This window comes from Symphalangus syndactylus, chromosome 19, assembly GCF_028878055.3.
Source record: "Symphalangus syndactylus isolate Jambi chromosome 19, NHGRI_mSymSyn1-v2.1_pri, whole genome shotgun sequence".
NCBI lineage: Eukaryota > Metazoa > Chordata > Mammalia > Primates > Hylobatidae > Symphalangus > Symphalangus syndactylus.
In genome coordinates, this window is record NC_072434.2 from 12,972,930 (window position 1) to 12,993,134 (window position 20,205).

At 42.1% G+C, this 20,205-nt stretch overlaps 1 long non-coding RNA gene across 2 annotated transcripts in view; it reads left to right on the forward strand.

The window, feature by feature from the left end:
• The window catches only part of LOC134731879 (uncharacterized), a 111,255-nt gene that overhangs the window by 14,723 nt on the left and 76,327 nt on the right, over nt 1–20,205 (forward strand). For both annotated transcript variants that reach the window (XR_010114561.1, XR_010114562.1), the window contains exon 2: nt 11,687–11,896. This is a non-coding gene — a long non-coding RNA (uncharacterized lncRNA). The remainder of the gene's footprint in view (nt 1–11,686; nt 11,897–20,205) is intronic.

Here is a 20,205-nt window from a genome sequence, read left to right on the forward strand (position 1 = left end):
AGTGGGAGAGATTAAGCTGAAGGAAGATTTTGGGGTAAGGGGTGATATTGTGGGATGGTTAGAAAGGGCGTTTGACATATAGAATTATTGGTGATGGCCTGGATGTGGTTTTGCGTGAATTGAGAAACTAAATGAAAGACACAAGGTCTGAATAAAAGAAGGAGAAAAATAGGTATTAAAGGACTAAGAATTGGGAGTACCCAGGACGCCCAATTAGAGAGTGTCCAAGGGGGTTCAACGTTATTGTTTGCTTGGTTGCTGAGTTTTTGGGCTCTATCCATGAGTTTTTTTATGTTGTCATATACCAGGCCAGATTGATTTAGGTAAAAACAACACTCTTCATTTAAAAATATACAGTGTCCTCCTTTTTCAGCAGTGAGTAAATCGAGGCCTAGGCAGTTCCGGAGGACAACTGCAGCTAAAGAGTCAACCTGGGCTTGGAGAACAGATAAAGTCTGTGATATGTCTGTAATGCTAGCAGAGAAGTCATTACAGAGGCTGTGGAATGTTGTGGCAGAGGTTGAGATGCCGGCTATTCCAGTTCCAAGTGCAATAGTGGAGGCAGAAAGTCCTAGGCCCACAAGTAAAGGGATTAGTGGGATGATTCTTTTTTGTCATGTTGATGTCATGAGGGGGACAGGGAGTTGTTCATTCCCATCTGCAAACTGGATTTTCGGGGTAAGGAAGACTAGAGTACATGTGCCCATCCAGTTGGCAGGTAGGCACATGTAGGTGGAAGAGCCACATAAAAAGAAGAGACCTCGTGTCAGGCAGAACTGGAAATGTAAAGTGAAAAGGTGAGAGGGTGTACTGAAAGAGGAATCCTGCACCCAAAATCCTAGAGATCCAGCAAGGGCAGCAGCCATTAGAGGTTGTAATGGGGATTGATTGTGCAACTGCGTAGAGGGAAAGGTTCTCTTTTCATGGTGTATGAGAAAGTGCATAGTGTCTACAAGTAAACTTTCACTGTTATTCGTGGGGCTGGTATAAGCAAGCAACAGGAGGGGCTAGGAGGAGATTCAGATGAGCAGGGGGAGGGTAACCAATGATGGAGTGAGATGCAGGGTAGGTGTCTTCCTAAACAATAGTGACTGCCAATGTTTTTTAGTTTGTCAGTAATGATAGAGGGCTTATCAGTAATGCGAAGCTGGAATGCTCCCATCCGTTAGGTAATGTGTGTGGCTGGGTTCTGGAGATAAAGAGTAAAGGAACATTTGGAGGGTGGAAGGTTGCCTAAAGGGATTTCAGTAGGCTGTTGTTGGGAGATACATAAAGGAGAGGCAACAGGGATAGCTGTTTTTATGGTTAGGGGTACAAATATGGGGGAGTGGAATTGACATAAGGAGAACAGTGCCGTAAGTAGATGTGGAGAAGTGTGGCAGCTTTTTGGTGTGAAATATCTGGGGAGTTCTCACCAAATTTGTCTAGAAAGTAAAGAAGTTCCTCAGGCTGGTAAAGATGAGGGCTATTAAAGGAGGTTCTGAGGTGCAGGGAGACGGGAGAGGTAGCCCAGCTGGCCTGTAGAGCGGGGATGGCTGTGTAAGAGCAGGAAGAAAGGGAAACGCATAGCCAACAATTCTTTGCTAGAGAAGGATTGGGGGCAGTGAGGAGAGAGTGGGTAAGACTGATAGTATGCTGGAGGTAACTAGGGAGAGGTAGAGAGGGGCATAAGAATGGGAGTGAGAATAAGAGTGAGTATAAAAGTAAAGAATAGAACTTCATCAGGGTGGAAATATTGGAGGGTGCCCTGTCAGCAAAGATCATCTATTCACTCCAAGAGGGAGCCAAGAGTGGCAGTTTGGGGATAGCACCAGGAGATACCAGCTATGATGGCTTGGAGAAACAATGTAAACCTGCAGTGTAAACAATAAACAAATAAAAGAGCAGGTCATTTATGCACAGTTGAGAATGGTGAATAGGAATATGATTAGACAGAATATAGCGATGACAAGTTTTTGGGGTGCAGTCTAAATAGTGGGAGTGACTGCGTAAAGCCCTGTTCCAAAGGGTAGGGTAAGGATGGATAGATCTAATAGAATGAAGGGATGTATTAGGCTCATAAGGGTTATTATTGTTCTTCAGAAATGCGAGTGAGTTTAAGGGAAGTAGAGGAAAGTACTTGCGACTTCCAGGAGGAAGAGAAGATATCAGGCTGGCTGTCCAAAAGACACAGCTTTATTCTGGAACGGTGAACCCAATGGGGAGGGTCCTGCAGGGGGACAGCGGTTGGGGTACTATAGATGCCTAAGTAGGATCTGGTCCATCAAGGTTGTAGAGTTTGAGGGGTCAGATTCTTAACAAGAACTGATCATCCAGCTAGGGTATCTTCATATGGCTGGGAATCTGGAGTAGGCAAGAGAAGATTAGCAGCCTGGAAAATTTCCTGTCTAGCCTGCTGGAGGACTGGAAGATAGTCACCTAGAGGGCTAGTGTCTGGGATGAGGTTGGGGCCGAGCAAGAAAGTGCGTCCATATAGAAGTTCAAATGGACTGTACCCTGTAGGACCTCAAGGACAGGCTCTAATTCTGAGAAGGGTGAGAGGTAAAAGTACTGTCCAGCCCTTTTTAAGTTAGAGGCTGAGCTTTGTGAGGTGTGTCTTTAAAAGACCATTAGTCCGTTCTACCTTTCCTGAAGATTGAGGATGGTAAGGGGTATGAAGTTTCCACTGAATACCAAGAGCCTGAGAAACTGCTTGGGTGATTTGACTAATAAAGGCCAGTCCGTTATCAGACTGTATAGAGGTGGGAAGGCCAACCGAGGAATTATGTCTGACAGAAGGGAAGAAATGACCGCGGTGGCCTTCTCAGACCCTGTGGGAAAGGCCTCTACCCATCCAGTGACAGTGTCTAGCTGGACCAAGAGGTATTTTAGTTTCCTGACCCAGGGCATGTGAGTAAAGCCAATTTGCCAGTCCTGGGCAGGTGAAATTCCCCGAGCCTGATGTGCAGGGAAAGGAGGGGGCCTGAACAATCCCTGAGGAGTAGTAGAATAGCAGATGGAACACTGAGAAGTGATTTCCTTGAGGATAGATTTCCACGATGGAAAGGAAATGAGACATCCTAAGAGGCAGGATAGCAGCTTGTAACCTACATGGAAGAGGTTATGAAATGATTATAGAATGGAATGGGCCTGTGAGGCTGGAAGGAGATATTTTCCTTGGTCCAAGAACCATTTGCCTTGTGTGGGAAGAGATTGATAGGTGGAAGTTTCAGTGGGAGAGTAGGTGGGAGTGACCAATGAGAAGGAGAAAAACTGGCCATGAGGGACAGAAGCTGGAACGCTAGCTGCTTCTTTAGCTACCTTATCAGCATAAGCATTGCCCTGAGTGATGGGATCTGATGCCTTTTGGTGGCCCTTGCAGTGAATGACTCCAGCTTCCTTTGGAAGTAAAGCAGCCTTGAGAAGAGTTTTTATTAAAGAGGCATCATTATTAGTGATGGAGGACCCTTGCATAGTGAGGAAACCTCTTTCAGCCCATATAACAGCATGGTGGTGCAGGATATGGAAGGCATATTTAGAGTCAGTATAAATATTGACGTGTAATTCCTTTGCAAGAGTGAGGGTTCGAGTTAAAGCAATGAGTTCAGCTTTTTGAGAGGTAGCAGAGTCAGGCAGAGTGGTAGCCTCAATGATAGATGTGGAAGATACTATAGCATAGCCTGCCTTTGCTGGTGTGTGGCGATTAGGCCCGGTGGAACTGCCATCAATAAACCAGGTGTGATCAGGGTGAGGAACAGGAAAGGAGGAAATATGGGGAAATGGAGTGAATGCCAGGTGTATCAGAGAGATACAATCATGGGGGTCAGGTGTGGTATCAGGAATAATGTGGGAGGCCAGATTGAATTCCGGGTCGGGAACAATGGTAACTGTGGGAGACTCAACAAAGGGTGAGTCAGCTGAAGGAGCCAGGGAGCAGAAAGTATATGTGTCAGGTGTGAGGAAGAAAATAGATTTTGGAAGTTATGAGAAATGTAGAGAGTGAGTTGAGCATAGTTTTTGATTTTAAGGGCCTCTAAAAGTATTAGGGTGGTAGCGGCCACCCCACGGAGACATGATGGCCAGCCTAAAACAGTAAGGTCAAGTTGTTTGGACAGAGAGGCTACAGGGTGCAGTCCTGGCTCTTGTGTAAGAATTCTGACCACACAGCCCTGTACTTTGGCTGCGTGTAATGAAAAGGGTTGGGATGAGTTAGGGAGAGTCAGTGTTGGGGCAGCTTCTAGGGCTGTTTTAAAGGAATGGAAAGAGGAGTGGGGAAAGGATTTAGGATCTATGGGGTCAACTAGGTTTCCTTTTGTAAGTTTATACAAAGTTTTGTTAGGATGGCAAAACCAGGTATCCAAAGGTGAAAGTACCCAACCATGCCCAGGAAGAAAAGGAGTTGTTATTTTGTAGAAGGGGTTGGGGTTTGAGAGATCAGTTGGACACGATCGGCAGGGAGAGCACATTTGTTTTCATGAAGAATTATGCTGATATAGGTAATGGATGAGGAAGAAATTTGGGCTTGACTGAAATAATGGGGGCTGTCAATGAAGCCTTGTGGCAGTACAGCCCAGGTAAGCTGCTGGGACTGATGTGTGTCAGGGTCAGTCCAGGTAAAAGCAAAGAGAGGTTGGGACAAGGGGTGTGGGGGAATAGTGAAAAAAGCATCTTTAAGACCAAGAATGGAATAGTGAGTTGTGGAGGAAGGTATTGAGTACAAAAGAGTATACGGGTTGGGCACCACAGGGTGCATAGGAAAAACGTTTGGTTGACAAGGTGCAGATCCTGAACTAACATGTAAGACTTGTCTGGTTTTTGAACAGGTAAAATGGGAGAACTGTAAGGAGAGTTTATAGGTTTTAGAAACCCATGCTGTAGCAGGCGAGTGATAACAGGCTTTTTGTGGGATGGGAGAACTTTAAGGAGAGTTTATAGGTTTTAGAAACCCATGCTGTCGCAGGCGAGTGATAACAGGCTTTTTGTGGGATGGGATACTGGCGTTGACCGGGGTAAGAGTGATTAGGTTTTAATGGGATAGTAATGGGTGTGTGATCAGTTGCCAGAGAGGGAGTGGAGGTGTCCCATACTTGTGGGTTAAGGTCAGGGGATACGAGAGGAAGACACAAAGAAGGCTTTGGGTTGGGAAGAAGGGTGGCAATGAGATGTGGCTGTAGTCCAGGAATAATCAGGGAAGCAGATAATTTGGTTAAAATGTCTCAGCCTAATAAGGGAACTGGGTAGGTGGGGATAACTAAAAACGAGTGCATAAAAGAATGTTGTCCAAGTTGGCATGAGAGTTGGGGAGTTTTAAGGGGTTTTGAAGCTTGTCTGTCAATACTCACAGCACTTATGGGGCCAAGGGAAACACACCCTTGAAAAGAAGGTAATGTGGAGTGGGTAGCCCCCATATTGATTAAACAGGGTATGGACTTACCCTCCACTGTCCAAGAGTTACCCGAAGCTCGGTGTCCGTGATGGTCCAGGGGGCTTCCAAGGCGATTGGGCAGTGTCAGTCTTCAGCTGTTAAGCCGAGGAGATCTGGGAAGGAGTCAGCCAACAAACACTGGATTGAGGCTCCAGGGGCTTTAGGAGCAGTGGCGATGTGAGTCGAACAGTCCAGCCTCCAGTGGGGGCCCACACAGACAGGGCACAGCTTAGGAGGAATCCCGGGCTGCGGGCATTCCTTGGCCCAGTGGCCAGATTTCTGGCACTTGAAGCAGGATTCTGATGGAGGAGGTTCTGAAAGAATGCTTGACTGCTGCAGCTTAGGCATTTTGAAGTTCTTGTGTGCTGGAGATGTGGCTGGGGTTTGTCTCACAGTGGAGGCAAGGAATTGCAACTCAGAAATACATTGCTACTTGGCTGCCTCTATTCTATTATTGTACACCTTGAAGGCGAGGTTAATTAAGTCCTGTTGTGGTGTTTGAGGGTGGAATCTAATTTTTGGAGCTTTTTTTTAATGTCAGGAGTGGGTTGGGTAATAAAATGCATATTGAGAATAAGACAACCTTCTGGCCCTTCTGGGTCTAGGGCAGTAAAGCATCTAAGTGTTGTTGCCAAACGGGCCATGAAATGGGCTGGGTTTTTATATTTAATGAAAAAGAGCCTAAACGCTAACTGATTTGGGAGAAGTCAGCTAAAGAAAAAGGACCATTAACCTTGACTATGCCTTTAGCTCCAGCCACCTCTTTAAGAAGAAATTGTTGGGCAGGTGGGGGAGGGCTAGTCATGGAACAAAACTGTACGCCAGACCGGGTGAGAGGAGGGGAGGTGATAGAAGGATTACAGGGTGGGGGAGCAGAGGCTGAGGAACAATTGGGACCTGGTTCGGCCTGGCGAAGAGCAGCCTGGGGAGGAGGGGACAGGTCAGATGGGTTCATAGAAAAGGAGGATTCAAAGGACTCAGAGCTTGGGGTGAAGACTGCAGGAACAGACAGGAAAGAAAGAAGAAAGATTTGGGATGAGTCGCATTGGGAGCAAAGATTAGGAAGGGACCGATGTGTAAAACAATGCCTGGACATCAGGCACCTCAGACCGTTTGCCCATTTTTTGGACAAAAATTATCTAGGTCTTACAGAATAGACAAATCGAAAGTGTCATTCTGTGGCCACTTGGAAGTACTGTCAAGTTTGTGCTGAGGTCAAGCAGTATTGCAGAAGAAAATAAGGCATTTAGGTTTTAGGTCAGGTGTGAGTTGAAGAGGTTTTGAAGGAGGAGTGGAGGGTGGAAGGTTGCCCATAGTGAAAGAGGCAAGTTTAAAGAGAAGGGTAGAGACACGGAGAAGGGGGATGGGGAGCAGCCCTGGGCTGCAATGTGGGTGAGCAGCCAAAGCAGGCGTCCCCACAATTGACTTGCCACCAGGGGAATGTGGGTGAATGACCAAGGCAGGCATCCCTGTGGTGATCAGAGACCAATGGAATGTGGGTGAATAATCAGGCAGGCGTCCCCGCAGTGATTAAACACCAAGGGAAGACTGTCTTCCTGAGTCCGTGACCGGTGCCGGAGTTTTGGGTCCACAGATAAAATGTGTCTCCTTTGTCTCTACTAGAGAGGAAAAATAACTGGAATTGGAAGGACAGGGAGATTGAAGGGTAGTGAGAGAGGCTGGAGAAGAGTGAAAAGACCGCTTACCCAATTTGAAATTGGTGAGATGTTCCTTGGGCTGGTTGGTCTGAGGACCCGAGGTCATAGGTGGATCTCTTCACAGAGTGAGGGTGAGGACAGGGGGCTTGTCTCCCGAAGGAGTCCCTCTGACCCAGGTCTTCGGCACCAAATGTCACACGCGTCCGTGTGAAGAGACCACCAAACAGGCTTTGTGTGAGCAACAAGGCTATTTATTTCACGTGGGTGCAGGCAGGCTGAGTCCGAAAAGAAAGTCAGCAAAGGGTGGTGGGATTATCATTAGTTCTTATAGGTTTGGGATAAGTACATTCTTAAGGGCGGGGGAAGAATATTACAAAGTACCTTCTTAAGTGGGGGGAGAATATTACAAATTACCTTCTTAAGGGCTGGGGAGAATATATGTATCAGTTAGGGTGGGACAGGAACAAATCACAATGGTAGAATGTCATCAGTTAAGGCTATTTTCATGTCTTTTGTGGATCTTCAATTGCTTCAGGCCATCTGGATGTACACATGTAGGTCACAGGGGATATGATGGCTTAGCTTGGGCTCAGAGGCCTGACAGCCATGTGAGATACGTCCCAGCAGAACAGTTAGCCAAACTGTTGCTTGGAGTAATGAGGTAATGAGGTAAAGAAAGATCTTGAGGATCTTGCTAAATAGATTTTCAGGCAGAATGCTGAAAGTGCTACTTGGCTTTTTCTAATAATTTTATTATTTATACAATAAAATATGAGAAGTGAGGAAAAAATTAAAGATGGAACTGTTCACTTTTTGAGAATTTATAGGATATGTTAAGAGGGAAGAACTTGTTGCATTTGAAAATAAAAGTCACCAGCCCCATCTCTTTGAGAAAAATATTATCAAAGTAAGAAATGGCTTCAGAGCAAAGGAACTATTGATATGGGTCTGGTTGGGTTTCATAAATATTACAGACTAGTGGCTGCTATGAACCTTTGATTCTGTCCTCCCCTTTTTTGAATGGCTGTGTTGATTGCAGTTACCCTATCCCTGTGTCACTGTTGGATATTGGGTTTATAGACAAGGAAGATAACTTGTGTCTTCATTTCATGGTCTTCAGATCAAGAGGAATTCTCCTCCCAAAGTGCTGGGATTGCGCTCGGCCAACGTAACAGTTTTTAGACCTCCAGGGCCACACATTCATTCAAAGCCTGAAGATGTTTGAGAGTTAGATTCTGCACCTTAAGTTTCTACGTGACATCAGTATTTGGTCACAAGTGTAGGCTATTTCAGAAGAAACATGTAGAGTGGCATTTTCAGAGGAAGGAACCAGGAAGGGTATTTCTGAAATGTTGAGAAAAACTGATACATATATCCAGTCTTGAGTTACTCAGTGGGCCATAGGGGTAAATCTAATTGGTATTTGGGGTGCCTTAGAATGCATCTGTGAGGATAAGACCTGAAAAATACGTATTTGTACTATGCTTCCCTCCCCAGATAATTCCTAAACATCTGAAAGTTTGAGAACCACCAATATGAGAACAGGGAAGCATGAGTCCTTTTCCTTTCTCTCCATTCACCCCCTAACCTCCCAAATGCTATTTGAGACATTTCACTCTGTTTCTGTCAACAACAAAATCAAAGAATCAGAAATAGCTTTATTGGGAACAAAGCATGTGTATAGTGGCAATGAGAAGACAATGTTGACTATCCACTAATGGGTTTCAAGAAAAAGACTAAAAACCCTGTTTTATCCAAATGATAGTTTTGTCTTTTCTGTACCTCAAGACCTAGGTACATTTCTCTCATTTCTATTGCACCTGGCATTACTTTAGTTAGTATTTTATTTTCATAGCGTGAACTCCCATTTGACGTCTTGAAATACAGCTCTGTGATTCATGTATTATTTCACCCAAAGGTTTTTATGAAATATGCATTTTTCACTTAATATTAGTATTGCTGCATCCAGAGCTCCTCCAATCAATCCAATTTGGCAGGAATTTTATTTCAATACTACCATATGGAGCAATTTCCCATTCAAGACATTTCACTCTGTGGCTGTCAAAGAAAGACCTATTTAGAACAAAATCAAAATCAAGAGGGAATCAGCAATAACTTTACTGGGAAAAAAGTGATTGTGTTTGTAGTGGGAACGAGAAGGCCAGATGGCCATCCATTCATGGATTCCAAGAAAAAAGACTAAAATCCTTGAATAATATGAATAATCAAGTCCATTTTCACCTTTTAAGATTTCCTATGGACTACTGATAATTTATACACTGTGAAAGAATGTTTCTTAACTAAAAAATGTTCCCAATAACAAAATAGAGTCAACCAAAGTTCAATGACAAGAGAAGACCATTTGACTTTGAAGAATTGGTTAATGTTTAAAGCTAGGAGGGAAGGCCAGGAGTGGTGGATCACGCCTGTAATCCCAGCATTTGGGAGGCTGAGGTGGGTGGATCACCTGAGGTCAGGAGTTCGAGACCAGCCTGGGCAACATGGCAAAACCCTGTCTCCACTAAAAATACAAAAATTAGCCAGGCGTGGTGGCCCACGCCTGTAATCCCAGCTACTTGGGAGGCTGAGGCAAAAGAATTGCTTGAACCCGGAGGCAGAGGTAGCAGTGAGCCGAGATTGTGCCACTGCACTCCAGTCTTGGTGAAAGAATGAGACTCTCTCTCAGAAACAAAAAGCAAACAAACAAACAAACAAACAAAACCCAAGATAAAGCTAGGAGGGGAGGCTGAGGATGCCTCACGTGATATAAATAAGAAAAAATTCTTCTGCCATTTTTTTCTTTAAAATCATACTTAAACTATTTTCTAAAAAAAAATGTATCTATGAACCTTTCTATGATTATATTTGCAAATGCAGTATTCAAAATGTTGTGTTTCCTTCCTTCTGTAATTGGGGTAGAGTGACACTGGATGGCAGTGAAGCCCTGATAATAGCCACATGGTCCCAGCTGAAGGCTGTCATTCTAGGCACGTTTATTTGACATGCAATTGTGCAATTTTTTCTTTTAATATCTATTTTAAAAGTTGAACCTCTGTTACTGACATGATTTAAAATGTTATACCTCTACATTAAGCATGTAAAGAGACATCTAAGTAAAACCTGCTAATTTATCACTAATACATAACTCATCACTTACAAATCACCTTTGAGTGGGAAGTTTTTTAGTGACTCACTCTCCTTCTCTTACATTGAAATCAAAAGCCCGATTCAGGCTGAGTACAGTGCTCCAGAATATCTGCAAGCTGCCTGGGCATTTACTCTCTGTGCTCATTTTTCTTCTATAGCCAGTGTGCCATGCACTCTTAGCAAATGAGATTATTCTCTTCCAATTGGTCTCAACCCATGAGGTTAAATGATTATGACTGACATTTATATATATATAATTTTTTTTTTTTGCCTTTTCCCCATAAATGGCTGGCGGGGGGTGGGGGCGGGTAGTGCTGTGACAAGAATGTATATACTCAGTAATTGATAGTTTATTTATAGTTAGAAGGTTTCAAAAGAAACATCTTTCCATATCTATGGAATATTCCTGATACAATTGAGTGTCTCAAATATAGCAGGGAAGATTATATATTAAATATTTCTCAGGGGGTTTCGTTGTTTGTTTGTTTTTTTGAGACAGGATCTCACTATGTCACCCAGGCTGGAGTGTAGTGGTGTGATCCCGGATCACTGCAGGCTCAACTTCCTGGGCTCCAGTGATCCTCCCATCTCAGCCTCCTGAGTAGCTGGGACTACAGGCACGCACCATCATGCCCGGCTAATTTTTGCATTTTTGGTAGAGATGGGGTTTTCCCATGTTTCCCAGGTTTGTCTTGAACTCCTGAGTTCAAGTGATCTGCCTACCTTGGCCTCCCAAAGTGCTGGGATTACAGGTATGAGCTACCGCACGTGGCCTAGGGATTTTCTTAAAAGTCTGTGTCAATTCTGGTCTCCTTTGGATACAGGGTTTAGCAAAAGAGATCCTTAGGACCAACTTTTAAAAGACAACTTGAAATAATTAGGCATACAATTAGATTGTTATATGCTCTTGGGTTATATTCACAAAAATATATAGGAGTTAATTTTCTTCACAGAAATGTGCTAGTGGGAAAATAAGAATCAGGCATGCTAATAATTAACGATACCAAAGGTCTCATAATGTTTTATAAGATTGTTGTCAGGTGTTGAAGAGCTTGAGAAATTAGTCTATCTCATGCCAGCCAAATTTAATTCTCCTTGATAGTGATAATCTAATCATTGTAGTTTACAGTCAGAGTAGACAATGCATTCAACTACATGTATAAATAATCTGTGATAAAGGGCTGATAATTAGAATTGCATATAGATTCAAACAGTACTTGCAATGATGATGGTTTTGTTGAAAATATTTTAAAAACTCTTTTGGAATTGAAAGCCTCTATGCATTCTCAATATCTCAATCATGGCACCTTAAAAATGGGTTTGATCATCAGAAATATAAAAATATCGTTTGGAATCTAGACTTATAAATAAGATACAGGTTAAAACTAAGTAACAGCAACAGGACTATGGCAGATTTCATTTCCCTAAGATGGCCACCACTTTATATCACATCTGTATTCCCTCCATTTGTTCTTAGGCAGATCTTTGTGACTGTGTCAATCAACCAAGAATGGAGGAAGCTTCACTTTGAGACTTACGAGGCTGGGTTGTACAGACGCCACACACTTCTGTCTTATTTTCTTGGGATGCTTGTTCCTGAAATTCAGCCACTGTGCTGCAAGGAAACTAACCAGGAGACTTCATGCCTCGGTGTCCCAGATGACAACCTTTGTTGACCCCCAGACAGGTAAGTGAGCTTCAGATGACTTCAAAGCTTACCTGTGGAGTCATTTCCAGCCTGTGAATTATTTCAGTTGATGTTGCACTGAGCAGAGATGAAGTGTCTCTGTCAAGCTCTGCCTAATTGCAGATACGTGAGTAAAATAAATGACTGTTGATTTTTTAAGCCACTAAGTGTGGGGTGATTTGCCACTCAGAAATAGACAACTGGAACAGATTTTGATACCTGGAGATGTGATGCTGCCAAAACAAAAACCTAAAACATGTGGCATTGGCTTTGGGACTGGATAGTAGGCAAAGCTGGAAGGGCCTTGAGGAGATAAAGTGTTAGCAGGGGCTTAGAGGAGCTTGAGGAGGCTGTCAGTGAGGACCGAAGAGAAAGTAAGGAAAATGTTATTGGAAGCTGCAGGGAAAAGACCTTCATTTTATAGTGGTGGAGAATTGTCCCTAAAGTCACCTGCAGTAATATGGAAAATAGGAAATGTCCAGAATGCAGACAATAATCTAGTTAAGAAGATTTGCCAGTAGAATATTGAAAATGTCGCCTGACTTCTCACTGGCAATGCATTAGAAAAGAGATAAGAGAAAGGACAGTGAAATATAAGGAGCCAGGGCTTGCTGGGTACGAAAATTACGTGTTTTCTCATTTCCAGCCTCTCCAGATGGTAAATGATGCTTGAATTAAGAAATGGCTTATAGCCAATCAATAGCATTGCAGAAATATGTCTACATATAAAGCCAAGGGCATGACTGGAAATCCTTTTGTTAAGAACTCAGAAACACTTAAAGTGGTGTTAAAAAATGTTTTTTTTTTTTTTGAGATGGGGTCTCACTCTGTTGCAGAGTACCACTCTGGAGTGCAGTGGTACAACCATGGTTCACTTGGCCTTGGCCTCCCAGGCTAAAGGAAGTAGCTGAGACTATAGGCACATGTCACCAGGACCAACTAATTAATTTTTTTTTTTTTTGGTAGAGATGGGGTCTCACTGTTGCCAAGGCTGGTCTTGAACTCCTGGGCTCAAGCCATCCTCCTGTCTTGGCCTCCCAAAGTAATGGGATTACAGGCATGAGCCACTGTACCTGGCCATAAGGTGATATTTTATATGCCTTTTCAGATAGACAGAAGTTCTTCTAAGGATCTTAAGGAAATGCCTCACAGATCTTCCCTGCTAAACAATGGGGCGTCTAAAGATCTTGAAAGAGTTGTCCCATAGCAGTCTCATAGATATTTCTAGGTAGAGTAGGACTTCTCTTAAAGAGATTTGTGGGTATGGCTTTTCTCTAATAGGATGGATTGAAAATTAATACACACAAAGCTCACAAGGTTTAAAGAAAAACTAGATTGCCTAGACTGAAAGGAACAAAGACAGTACAAAAATAAAAGAGTTCACTGGATCCCCAAACTTCTGCAGCAGAGAGTAGTCTGATAAAACGCATTAGTTGCAAACATGAGCTACATTTTATCAAAAGGAAGAAATCCCAGGGAGTGGACATCTTTTTGAGCAGTAGGGTTTACAGTGGTTATCCTCTGCCTGTTCCCCTGTTGTCTGTTGGGTGGGTGTCAAGCATGTAACTTCTCTCTGGTTCACAACTCTTCAGAATGCTACTGAAGGAACTGAATGCAGGAGCTGCTCCCAAGGAGTCTCATCCATACTCAGACCTAAATGACATGAGGACATCCTGGACTGTGTGTTATTACCATAATAGTAAGAGACTTAGGGCTCTTGGAAAAGAGAGTTGAGTGTATTTTGTATGTGGGAGAGATGTGAACTCTTGTGGCCAGAAGGGAGTCTATGGCAGACAGCATTCTCGAAAGATGGCCACCACAACATGTGTTATCCCGTGTGTTCTTAGAATGTGACACTGACGGAATGGTACCAGTTCCTCCTTGTACCTCTGGTAGAATTCAGCTGTGAATCCATCTGGTCCTGGACTCTTTTTGGTTGGTAAGCTATTGATTATTGCCACAATTTCAGAACCTGTTATTGGTCTATTCAGAGATTCAACTTCTTCCTGGTTTAGTCTTGGGAGGGTGTATTTGTCGAGGAATTTATCCATTTCTTCTAGATTTTCTAGTTTATTTGCATAGAGGTGTTTGTAGTATTCTCTGATGGTAGATTGTATTTCTGTGGGATCGGTGGTGATATCCCCTTTTTCGTTTTTTATTGCATCTATTTGATTCTTCTCTCTTTTCTTCTTTATTAGTCTTGCTAGCGGTCTATCAATTTTGTTGATCTTTTCAAAAAAGCAGCTCCTGGATTCATTAATTTTTTGTAGGGTTTTTTGTGTCTCTATTTCCTTCAGTTCTGCTCTGATTTTAGTTATTTCTAGCCTTCTGCTAGCTTTTGAATGTGTTTGCTCTTGCTTTTCTAGTTCTTTTAATTGTGATGTTAGGGTGTCAATTTTGGATCTTTCCTGCTTTCTCTTGTGGGCATTTAGTGCTATAAATTTCCCTCTACACACTGCTTTGAACGTGTCCCAGAGATTCTGGTATGTTGTGTCTTTGTTCTCGTTGGTTTCAAAGAACATCTTTATTTCTGCCTTCATTTCATTATGTACCCAACAGTCATTCAGGAGCAGGTTGTTCAGTTTCCATGTAGTTGAGCGGTTTTGAGTGAGTTTCTTAATCCTGAGTTCTAGTTTGATTGCACTGTGGTCTGAGAGACAGTTTGTTATAATTTCTGTTCTTTTACATTTGCTGAGGAGAGCTTTACTTCCAACTATGTGGTCAATTTTGGAATAGGTGTGGTGTGGTGCTGAAAAAGATGTATATTCTGTTGATTTGGGGTGGAGAGTTCTGTAGATGTCTATTAGGTCCACTTTATGGAGGAACTGGTACCATTCCTTCTGAAACTATTCCAATCGATAGAAAAAGAGGGAATCCTCCCTAACACATTTTATGAAGCCAGCATCGTCCTGATACCAAAGCCTGGCAGAGACATAACCAAAAAAGAGAATTTCAGACCAATATCCTTGATGAACATTGATGCAAAAATCCTCAATAAAATACTGGCAAACCGAATCCAGCAGCACATCAAAAAGCTTATCCACCATAATCAAGTGGGCTTCATCCCTGGGATGCAAGGCTGGTTCAACATATGCAAATCAATAAATGTAATCCAGCATATAAACAGAACCAAAGACCAAAACCACATGATTATCTCAATAGATGCAGAAAAGGCCTTCGACAAAATTCAACAACCCTTCATGCTAAAAACTCTCAATAAATTAGGTATTGATGGGACGTATCTCAAAATAATAAGAGCTATCTACGACAAACCCACAGCCAATATCATACTGAATGGGCAAAAACTGGAAGCATTCCCTCTGAAAACTGGCACAAGACAGGGATGCCCTCTCTCACCGCTCCTATTCAACATAGTGCTGGAAGTTCTGGCCAGAGCAATCAGGCAGGAGAAGGAAATAAAGGGTATTCAATTAGGAAAAGAGGAAGTCAAATTGTCCCTGTTTGCAGATGACATGATTGTATATCTAGAAAACCCCATTGTCTCAGCCCAAAATCTCCTTAAGCTGATTAGCAACTTCAGCAAAGTCTCAGGATACAAAATCAATGTACAAAAATCACAAGCATTCTTGTACACCAATAACAGACAAACAGAGAGCCAAATCATGAGTGAACTCCCATTCACAATTGCTTCAAAGAGAATAAAATACCTAGGAATCCAACTTACAAGGGATGTGAAGGACCTCTTCAAGGAGAACTACAAACCACTACTCAATGAAATCAAAGAGGATACAAACAAATGGAAGAACATTCCATGCTCATGGGTTGGAAGAATCAATATCGTGAAAATGGCCATACTGCCCAAGGTAATTTATAGATTCAATGCCATCCCCATCAAGCTACCAATGACTTTCTTCACAGAATTGGAAAAAACTACTTTAAAGTTCATATGGAACCAAAAAAGAACCCGCATCGCCAAGTCAATCCTAAGCCAAAAGAACAAAGCTGGAGGCATCACGCTACCTGACTTTAAACTCTACTACAAGGCTGCAGTAACCAAAACAGCATGGTACTGGTACCACAACAGAGACATAGATCAATGGAACAGAACAGAGCCCTCAGAAATGATGCCGCATATCTACAACTATCTGATCTTTGACAAACCTGACAAAAACAAGCAATGGGGAAAGGATTCCCTATTTAATAAATGGTGCTGGGAAAACTGGCTAGCCATATGTAGAAAGCTGAAACTGGATCCCTTCCTTACACCTTATACAAAAATTAATTCAAGATGGATTAAAGACTTAAATGTTAGATCTAAAACCATTAAAATCCTACAAGAAAACCTAGGCAATACCATTCAGGACATAGGCGTGGGCAAGGACTTCATGTCTAAAACACCAAAAGCAATGGCAACAAAAGCCAAAATTGACAAATGGGATCTAATTAAACTACAGAGCTTCTGCACAGCAAAAGAAACTACCATCAGAGTGAACAGGCAACCTACAGAATGGGAGAAAATTTTTGCAACCTACTCATCTGACAAAGGGCTAATATCCAGAATCTACAATGAACTCAAACAAATTTACAAGAAAAAAACAAACAGCCCCATCAAAAAGTGGGCAAAGGACATGAACAGACACTTCTCAAAAGAAGACATTTATGCAGCCAAAAAACACATGAAGAAATGCTCATCATCACTGGCCATCAGAGAAATGCAAATCAAAACCACAGTGAGATACCATTTCACACCAGTTAGAATGGCCATCATTAAAAAATCAGGAAACAACAGGTGCTGGAGAGGATGTGGAGAAATAGGAACACTTTTACACTGTTAGTGGGACTGTAAACTAGTTCAACCATTGTGGAAGTCAGTGTGGCGATTCCTCAGGGATCTCGAACTAGAAATACCATTTGACCCAGCCATCCCATTACTGGGTATATACCCAAAGGACTATAAATCATGCTGCTATAAAGACACATGCACACGTATGTTTATTGCGGCACTATTCACAATAGCAAAGAGTTGGAACCAAGCCAAGTGTCCAACAACAATAGACTGGATTAAGGAAATGTGGCACATATACACCATGGAATACTATGCAGCCATAAAAAATGATGAGTTCGTGTCCTTTGTAGGGACATGGATGAAACTGGAAAACATCATTCTCAGTAAACTATCGCAAGGACAAAAAACCAAACACCGCATGTTCTCACTCATAGGTGGGAATTGAACAATGAGAACTCATGGACACAGGAAGGGGAACATCACGCTCCGGGGACTGTTGTGGGGTGGGGGGAGGGGGGAGGGACAGCATTAGGAGATATACCTAATGCTAAATGACGAGTTAATGGGTGCAGGAAATCAACATGGCACATGGATACATATGTAACAAACCTGCACATTGTGCACATGTACCCTAAAACCTAAAGTATAATAAAAAAAAAAAAAAAAAAGAATGTGACACTGACACCCCTCTCACCAAGTCGTGGAGTCTCTATTCTTCTGAAACTAGATAGAACTCTGTGACTGTGTTGGCCAATAGAGTACAAAGAAAGTAATGCTTTGTGACTTCTGAAGATAGGTCATAAAAATGCCACCTACAATTGCCTTGCTCTCTTGAGATCTTATTCTTGGGGCCCAGCTTCCCGACTGTGAGGAATCCAAGCAACCATGTGCATAGGCTCCAGCTAAGGTTCCAGCTGACAGCCAGCATCAACCACCAGGTACATGAGTGAGTCTTTGGATGATTCCAGCCTCCGACCATCAAGTCACCTTCAGCCTTTGTGCCACCCTGGGGGTGCCATGCAGAACAGAGAAAAGCTGCCCCTGCTATGACATGCACAAAGTGCTGATTCATGAGCGAAATATATGATTGTCAGTTTTTCAAAGCCACTTAGTTTGGGATGGTTTGTGGTGCAGCAATAGAAAACTGGGACAAGGAGAATGGAAAACAAATTGTGGTATACACATACAGTGAAACTCAGTCATATAAAGGAATGAAGTATTGGTAAATGCAACAACATGGATGAATCTAAAGATCCTATGCTTAGCAAAAGAAGCTGGGAACAAAGAGTACATATGGTATGTTTCCATTTATTTGAAGTTCTAGAATAAGCAAAGTTAATCTAAATGAATACATGGACCCATGATTGCCTTTGGGTGCAAATGACTAAGAAATAATGTAAGGAAACATTCTTGGTAGATGAAAATGGTCTCTAATAGAGATGTGGATCACAAAGGTGCATCTGTTTGTCAATATTGTGCAGGTAACATTTGTGCATTTCAATGTAAGGTATATAAAAGTATAAAAAAATTTACCTTAAAACTTTTTAAAAGTAATAAAAATTAAGTGGGGATGGAGAGTACATGAAGCTATAGATCATACAAGAATGACAAAATGTTAGTTAACTACTCAAGCTCGGTGAGTAAGTAGTACATGAAAGTTCATTATTCTATTCTGTTTATTTTGTAGATGTTTTAAATTTCCCATAATAAAAAGTTTAAAAAGACAAAAGTACTGATTTTTGTCAAAAATGAGTTTTGACTATACATCATTGGGATGTTTTTCTTACATGACTGCTAGATGGGCTCTGAAAATAATACCAAAATAATATGTTTCCAAAATGTTTTGAATTAGGCAGTATTGTTTAAATAGATGAATAACATACCATGTTTTAAGACCACCAAAGTACAACACTCAATCAATGTATAAATATTTGTTTCTAAAATCAGTTTTATTGTTTGATATGGTTCAAGCTTTTACTTTAAGCAGAGCATAAATTTTTCTTTCTTTTTTTTTTGAGATGGAGTCTCACTCTGTCACCCAGGCTGCAGTGCAGTGGCGTGATCTCAGCTCACTGCAAGCTCCGCCTCCCAGGTTCCTGCCATTCTCCTGCCTCAGCCTCCCGAGTAGCTGGGACTGCAGGCACCCACCACCACACCCGGCTAATTTTTTGTATTTTTAGTAGAAATGGGGTTTCACCATGTTAGCCAGGATGGTCTCGATCTCCTGACCTTGTGATCCACCTGCCTTGGCCTCCCAAAGTGCTGGGATTACAGGCGTGAGCCACTGCGCCAGACCAAATTTTTCATTATTTATTTAGTAGTTACTGTCCATCCAACATTCGTGAAACATCAGTGGTAGAAACTAGTTACAAAAATAAAAACAAACAAAAAACAAAGAAAGAAAAAGAACCAGTTCCCAATAATGATTAAATTGCTGTTTAATAATGATTAAACAGCAACTAGAGTAAGCATAACATTCATTATGGTGGCTCTTTACATTCTATTTATTTATTTATTTGAAATCTCTTCTAATTATTTTATAATAGTCCTTGTTAATGAGTGGTAGGAGTGTTGGAGTCTGCTATGCCATCTTCTCATTGGGTTTGGTATGACCCAAAATGATTTTTTAAATGTTCATCTATGTAACATATATTGGTTAAACTATATGCCATCAGCATATAACAAATCCCATTTATCTAGACTCCAACTGATTTGAAATTTGATAAACTCTGAATCCATACCTTTCATTCAGGTTTTTCTTCTGAGCTTTGGACCTGCATATGTAACGACCTATTAGAAATCTTTGGGATATCACCACAGGGAAACTGATGCAGTATCTCTTCCTTCAGAGAAACTCACCCCATTCTTCCTCTCTTAGTAGACAGCAACATCCTCTATGCCACTGGCCACGCCAGAAACAGTATCTTTCTAGACATCTCCCTCTCTCTAATCCTCTACAACTAGTCAGTCATCAAGGCCTGTTTAGTGTTCTTTTTTTTTTTTTTTTTTTTTTTCTGAGATAGAATCTTGTTCTGCGGCACAGGCTGGAGTGCAATGGCTCGATCTCAGCTCACTGCAGCCTCTGCCTCCTGGGTTCAAGCGATTCTCCTGCCTTGGCCTCCTGAGTAGCTGGGACTACAGGTGTGAGCCACCACGCCTGGCTAATCTTTGTATTTTTAGTAGAGACAGGGTTTCACCATGTTGGCCAAGCTGGTCTTGAACTCCTGACCTCAAGTGATCTGCCTGCCTTGGCCTTCCCTAAGTGCTGGGATTACAGGCATGAGCCACCGCGCCTGGCCTCCTTGAGTATTTTTTCTTTCTCCTTTTCTACATTCCCTCTGCGACTACCTTAGTTTGAGCCCTCAAACATTTCTCACCTAGATGACTGCAATGGCCTCTTTATAGGCCATATGCTTCCTTTTTCCTTTTGCTCTAACCTATCTTCGAAATTGCTGCAAGAATGGTCTTAATAAAATGAAAATCTCATCATGTTACTGTCTGGCTTAAAACTCTTCAGGGATTCTCTGTTGTCTACTGATAAATGTGAGATTCTTTGCAAGGC